The sequence below is a fragment of the Homarus americanus genome, unplaced genomic scaffold, assembly GCF_018991925.1.
Source record: "Homarus americanus isolate GMGI-L3 unplaced genomic scaffold, GMGI_Hamer_2.0 scaffold29776, whole genome shotgun sequence".
NCBI classification, from domain to species: Eukaryota; Metazoa; Arthropoda; class Malacostraca; order Decapoda; family Nephropidae; genus Homarus; species Homarus americanus.
Window position 1 is genome coordinate 23,649 of NW_024754329.1, and position 7,638 is coordinate 31,286.

Consider the following 7,638-nt stretch of genomic DNA (forward strand, 5'->3'; position numbering starts at 1 on the left):
TTGTGTTAACGGGAGCCTGTTTGTATAGTACTTGCTAACAGAGTGTAACAGCTCGACGGACCTAAGTTAAATTAATGCTACTGGATGGGGTTAGGTTAGGTATATTTACTTGTACAATATTAATATCTATCAATCTGTAGTGTGTCTCAACTTTGAGTCCTGGAGGGTTAAACCATCGTCTTAAATGGTTAAATAATCGTCATCAAGGGTTAAACCACCGTCCTCAAAGGTTAAATAATCGTCATCAAAGGTTAAATAATCGTCCTCAAAGGATTAAAATACTCTTTTCAAAGGGTTATTTCACTATCATAATCATACTCAAGGGTTAAACCACCGTCATCAAAGGGTTAAACCATCGTCATCAAGTTAAACCATCGTCATCAAAGGGTTAAACCATCGTCCTCAAGGGTTAAACCATCGTCATCAAAGAGTTAAACCATCGTCATCAAGGGTTAAACCATCGTCATCAAAGGGTTAAACCATCGTCATCAAAGGGTTAAACCAGCGTCATCAAAGGTTAAACCATCGTCATCAAGAGTTAAACCATCGTCATCAGTTAAACCATCGTCATCAAAGGGTTAAACCATCGTCATCAAGGTTAAACCATCGTCATCAAAGTTAAACCATCGTCATCAAGAGTTAAACCATCGTCATCAAGGGTTAAACCATCGTCATCAAAGGGTTAAACCATCGTCATCAAAGTTAAACCATCGTCATCAAGAGTTAAACCATCGTCATCAAGGTTAAACCATCGTCATCAAAGGGTTAAACCATCGTCAAGAGTTAAACATCGTCATCAAAGAGTTAAACCATCGTCATAAAGGTTAAACCATCGTCATCAAAGGGTTAAACCATCGTCATCAAAGAGTTAAAACATCGTCATCAAAGAGTTAAACCATCGTCATCAAAGGGTTAAACCATCGTCATCAAGGGTTAAACCATCGTCATCAAAAGTTAAACCATCGTCATCAAGAGTTAAACCATCGTCATCAAAGGGTTAAACCATCGTCATCAAAGGGTTAAACCATCGTCATCAAAGGGTTAAACCATCGTCATCAAAGAGTTAAACCATCGTCATCAAAGGGTTAAACCATCGTCAAAGGGTTAAACCATCGTCATCAAGGAGTTAAACCATCGTCATCAAAGAGTTAAACCATCGTCATCAAGAGTTAAACCATCGTCATCAAAGTTAAACCATCGTCATCAAGAGGTTAAACCATCGTCATCAAAAGTTAAACCATCGTCATCAAAGTTAAACCATCGTCATCAAGAGTTAAACCATCGTCATCAAGGATTAAACCATCGTCATCAAAGGGTTAAACCATCGTCATCAAAGAGTTAAACCATCGTCATCAAAGGGTTAAACCATCGTCATCAAAGGTTAAACCATCGTCATCAAGAGTTAAACCATCGTCATCAAAGAGTTAAACCATCGTCATCAAAGGGTTAAACCATCGTCATCAAAGGGTTAAACCATCGTCATCAAAGGTTAAACCATCGTCATCAAAGAGTTAAACCACCGTCATCAAAGGTTAAACCATCGTCATCAAGGGTTAAACCATCGTCATCAAAGGGTTAAACCATCGTCATCAAAAGCGTTAAACCATCGTCATCAAGGTTAAACCATCGTCATCAAAGTTAAACCATCGTCATCAAAGGTTAAATAATCGTCATCAAAGGGTTAAATAATCGTCATCAAAGGTTAAACCATCGTCATCAAAGGTTAAACCATCGTCATCAAGGGTTAAATAATCGTCATCAAGGGTTAAATAATCGTCATCAAAGGGTTAAATAATCGTCATCAAAGGGTTAAACCATCGTCATCAAAGGGTTAAATAATCGTCATCAAAGGGTTAAATAATCGTCATCAAAGGGTTAAACCATCGTCCTCAAAGTTAAACCATCGTCATCAAAGGGTTAAGCCATCGTCATCAAAGGGTTAACATGAAACCAACACATATATCTTTTCTGTTTTCCTTTTACAAATTCTTCTTGATTCACCATATAATTCGTGGCCTGTTGCCCCTCAGTTGGCTATGACACAACTATAGACCGCTTGGGGTGTCCTAGTACCTGTCCGACTGTGTGTTGAGAGTTGTGGCCAGAGAAGTGCCAGGGTCTTCGTAACGTACTACACGCCCGCAGGATTCGTCCCTTTCTGGAATGTGTGTCGCCTACGTCTGGTGGTGACTGCCTTGAGTGCTGTGGCTAGTGGTTCTGCTCACGTCACCACTGTTGATGGGGGATGTGTATAGAGGCCATGTGTGAGTATTAATGTTGGTTCATGGGTTTACCTGAAGATTAAGTAACCTAATCTAACCTTATCTAGCCGAGTCTAACCTAACTCCAGCCTAACCTAACTCTAACCTAGCCTAACCTATCTCTAATCTGTAACCTAATCTAACTCTAACCTAGCCTAACCTAACTCTAACCTAGCCTAACCTAACTCTAACCCTAGCCTAACTCTAACCCTAGCCTTACCAAACCCTAACTCTAGCCTTACCAAACCTAACTCTAACCTAACTCTAGCCTTACCAAACTTAACTCTAACCCTAACCCTAGCCTTACCAAACCTAACTCTAACCCCTAACCCAAGCCTAGCCTAACTATCTAACCTAACCTACTTACCATAGCTAACTAACCTAACTCTAATACCCTAACCCTTCACTAGTGCGTTTTACATTAGCAAGTCATATACTAAGTAAATATTCCACAAATCATTACACTGAGATATTTGTTTTAATATTGTTTTAATTTGATTCCATAGTTTGTTGAGTTTCCTGTCGAATGTCAACAAACACAGGACTGCCACACTGCACTAAACCTGACGGGCCCCTGTAAACGCACTAGTGAAAGGGACTGTCCTAGGCTATATGTCGGGCCTGTCAAGCGCACTAGTGAAGGGGACTGTACCTAGGCTATATGTCGAGCCCTGTAAACGCACTAGTGAGGGACTGTACCTAGGCTATATGAGCCTATAAACGCACTAGTGGAAGGGACTGTACCTAGGCTATATGAGAGCCTGTAGACGCACTAGTGAAGGGACTGTACCTGGGCTATATGACAGGCCTGTAAATGCACTAGTGAAGGGGACTGTACCTAGGCTATGTGATGAGCCCCTGTAAACGCACTAGTGAAGGGACTGTACCTAGCTATATGACGAGCCCTGTAAACGCACTAGTGAAGGGGACTGTACCTGAGGTATATGACGAGCCCCTGTAAATGCACTAGTGAAGGGGCTGTACCTAGGCTATATGACGAGCCCTGTAAACGCACTAGTGAAGGGGACTGCCTAAGCTGAGCCCTGTAAGCACTAGTGAAGGGACTGTGACCTAGGCTATATGACGAGCCTGTAAATGCACTAGTGAAGGACTGTACCTAAGCTATATGACGAGCCCCTGTAAGCACTAGTGAAGGGGACTGGCCACTAAATGACGAGCCCTGTAAACACACTAGTGAAGGGGACTGTACCTAGGCTATATAACGAGCCCTGTAAACGCACTAGTGAAGGGACTGTACCTAATATATAACAGCCCCTGTTGTTGTACTCGTGGAGGAACTGTATTTATGCTTTCAGGGAGTTCGGGCTGTTTCCTGTACTGTCAGAAGTGTATGGACAATTGGATGCCTCGTATTTTGCTGTGGCAGTGGTCAAGGCTGACTCCAGCATCACCTCCTCAGTCAACTCAAAGGCAAGTCCTGTCATACTGGGATTGAAAAACAGCAGGTGAGTCTCTTAGTTTGTACAGGTGAATCTGCTGTACAGGTGAGTCTCTTAGTTTTATACAGGTGAATCTGCTGTACAGGTGAGTCTCTTAGTATGTATAGGTGAATTGCTGTACAGGTAGTCTCTTAGTATGTACAGGTGAATCTGCTGTACAGGTGAGTCTCTTAGTATGTATAGGTGAATTTGCTGTACAGGTGAGTCTCTTAGTATGTATAGGTGAATTTGCTGTCAGGTGAGTCTCTTAGTATGTATAGGTGAATCTGCTGTACAGGTGAGTCTCTTAGTATGTACAGGTGAATCTGCTGTACAGGTGGTCTCTTGTGTATTATGGAGTGAATTTGCTGTACAGGTGAGTCTCTTAGTATGTATAGGTGAATTTGCTGTACAGGTGAGTCTCTTAGTATGTACAGGTGAATCTGCTGTACAGGTGAGTCTCTTAGTATGTACAGGTGAATCTGCTGTACAGGTAGTCTCTTAGTATGTATAGGTGAATTTGCTGTACAGGTGAGTCTCTTAGTATGTACAGGTGAATCTGCTGTACAGGTGAGTCTCTTCGTATGTACAGGTGAATCTGCTGTACAGGTGAGTCTCTTAGTATGTATAAATTGAATCTGCTGTACAGGTGAGTCTCTTAGTATGTATAGGTGAGTCTGCTGTACAGGTAGTCTCTTAGTATGTATAAGTGAATCTGCTGTACAGGTGAGTCTCTTAGTATGTACAGGTGAGTGCTGTACAGGTGAGTCTCTTAGTATGTATAGGTGAATCTGCTGTACAGGCGAGTCTCTTAGTATGTATAGGTGAATCTGCTGTACAGGTGGAGTCTCTTAGTATGTACAGGTGAATCTGCTATACAGGTGGAGTCTCTTAGTATGTACAGGTGAATCTGCTGTACAGGTGAGTCTGCTGTACAGGTGAGTCTCTTAGTATGTATAAGTTGAATCTGCTGTACAGGTGAGTCTCTTAGTATGTATAAGTGAATCTGCTGTACAGGTGAGTCTCTTAGTATGTAGGTGAGTCTGCTGTACAGGTGAGTCTCTTAATATGTACAGGTGAATCTGCTGTACAGGTGAGTCTTAGTATGTATAGGTGAATCTGCTGTACAGGTGAGTCTCTTAGTATGTATAGTGAATCTGCTGTACAGGTGAGTCTCTTAGTATGTACAGGTGAATCTGCTGTACAGGTGGAGTCTCTTAGTATGTATAGGTGAGTCTGTGCTGTACAGGTGAATCTCTGTACAGGTGAGTCTCTTAGTATATAGGCGAGTCTGCTGTACAGGTGAGTCTGCTGTACAGGTGAGTCTGCTGTACAGGTGAGTCTCTTAGTTTGTACAGGTGAATCTGCTGTACAGGTGAGTCTCTTAGTATGTATAGGTGGTGCTGTACAGGTGAGTCTCTTAGTATGTATAGGTGAATTTGCTGTACAGATGAGTCTCTTAGTATGTATAGGTGAGTCTGCTTGTAAGGTGGTCTCTTAGTATGTACAGGTGAATTTGCTGTACAGATGAGTCTCTTAGTATGTATAGGTGAGTCTGCTGTACAGGTGAGTCTCTTGGAATGTATAGGTGAGTCTGCTGTACAGGTGAGTCTCTTAGTATGTACAGGTGAATTTGCTGTACAGATGAGTCTCTTAGTATGTAAGGTGAATCTGTTGTACAGGTGAGTCTCTTAGTATGTATAGGTGAGTCTGCTGTACAGGTGAGTCTCTTAGTTTGTACAGGTGAATCTGCTGTACAGATGGTCTCTTAGTATGTATAGGTGAGTCTGCTGTACAGGTAGGTTCTCTTAGTATGTATAGGTGAGTCTGCTGTACAGGTGAGTCTCTTAGTATGTATAGGTGAGTCTGCTGTACAGGTGAGTCTCTTGTATGTACAGGTAATTTGCTGTACAGATGAGTCTCTTAGTATGTATAGGTGAGTCTGTCTGTACAGGTGAGTCTGCTGTACAGGTGAGTCTCTTAGATGTACAGGTGAATTTGCTGTACAGATGAGTCTCTTAGTATGTATAGGTGAATCTGCTGTACAGGTGAGTCTCTTAGTATGTAGAGTGAGTCTGCTGTACAGGTGAGTCTCTTAGTATGTATGGGTGAGTCTGCTGTACAGGTAGTCTCTTAATATGTACAGGTGAATTTGCTGTACAGATGAGTCTCTTAGTATTGTATAGGTGAGTCTGCTGTACAGGTGAGTCTGCTGTACAGGTGAGTCTCTTAGTATGTAAGGTGAATTTGCTGTACAGATGAGTCTCTTAGTATGTATAGGTGAGTCTGCTGTACAGGTGAGTCTGCTGTACAGGTGAGTCTCTTAGTATGTACAGGTGAATCTGCTGTACAGGTGAGTCTCTTAATGTACAGGTGGTGCTGTACAGATGAGTCTCTTAGTATGTATAGGTGAGTCTGCTGTACAGGTGGAGTCTCTTAGTATGTACAGGTGAATTTGCTGTACAGATGAGTCTCTTAGTATGTACAGTGAATCTGCTGTACAGGTGAGTCTCTTAGTATGTACAGGTGAATTTGCTGTACAGATGAGTCTCTTAGTATGTATAGGTTGAGTCTGCTGTACAGGTGAGTCTCTTAGTATGTACAGGTGAATTTGCTGTACAGATGAGTCTCTTAGTATGTACAGGTGAATCTGTTGTACAGGTGAATCTCTTAGTATGTACAGGTGAGTGCTGTACAGATGGAGTCTCTTAGTATGTACAGGTGAATCTGCTGTACAGGTGAGTCTCTTAGTATGTACAGGTGAGTGCTGTACAGGTGAGTCTGCTGCACAGGTGAGTCTCTTAGTATGTACAGGTGAATCTGCTGTACAGGTGAGTCTCTTAGTATGTACAGGTAAGTGCTGTACAGGTGAGTCTGCTGTACAGGTGAGTCTGCTGTACATACTCTCTTACTACTCATACCTAGACCATCTCAGTCTAACTTTACACAGAACTCAAATCAATACTCATTACGCTCTCAGCACTGATCAAGGGCCTCCTGTGTTTAAGCATCACATTACACATCCATCAATGACATTTCACCTTGTTCAAATTTGTATTATGTAATGGTGGAAGATAATTGGTATTTTATCCATTAAATACTTCAGTAAATAACCTAACCTATACTTAATCTAATCTAAATTAACTTAACCTAATCTAACCTAACCTATACTTAATCTAATCTAACCTAACAACTAATCTAATAACCTATACTTAATCTAATCTAACCTAACTAACCTAATCTAACCTAACCTATACTTAATCTAATCTAACCTAACCAACTAATCTAACCTAACTATACTTAATCTAATCTAACCTAACTTAACCTAACGTAACCAATACTTAATTTAATCTAACCTAACAACGTAATCTAACCTAACCTAACCAATACTTAATTTAATCTAACCTAACCTTAACCTAATCTAACCTAACTTAACCTAATCTAACCTTACCTTATTTTCTAGGGTGGAAGATTCCTGTGGTAACCTTACTGGAGGCTGGTCTTCTGAAGGCAGGCAATTGTGACTACGCCGGGGAGATTGGCACCTTCTTCAGTAGTTCTTGTGCCCCAGGTGCCAAGGATCCTACATATGATCCAAGGCACTAACCAAGTCACTCTGTGAGCTATGTGTTGGCACTGAGGTAGGTACACGCATATTGTCACTCAGGGTAAGGTTAGGTTAGGTTAGGATTAGATTGGAATTGAACCAGAATTAAATTGGAATGATTAGGTTAAATTAGAGATAGAGATATTGAATAGGGTTAGGATAGTGTGTTATTATTGCTAACTAAATTATCAGAAGAAATATATGTTATGTTCTAAATGGTTCTTAGATCACATGAAACAGTTCTTTAATGGTTCTTAGATCATGACACAGTTCTTTAATGGTTCTTAGATCACTTGAAACAGTTCTTTAATGGTTCTCAGATCACTTAAAA

General features: G+C 41.1%; 1 long non-coding RNA gene across 1 annotated transcript; it reads left to right on the forward strand.

Moving 5' to 3' along the window:
- The first annotated feature begins 2,075 nt into the window (after positions 1–2,075).
- Positions 2,076–7,363, forward strand: LOC121855770. Its single transcript, XR_006086843.1, has 3 exons — positions 2,076–2,264; positions 3,578–3,727; positions 7,164–7,363. It is a non-coding gene; the product is annotated as an uncharacterized LOC121855770 (long non-coding RNA).
- Positions 7,364–7,638: the final 275 nt, after the last annotated feature.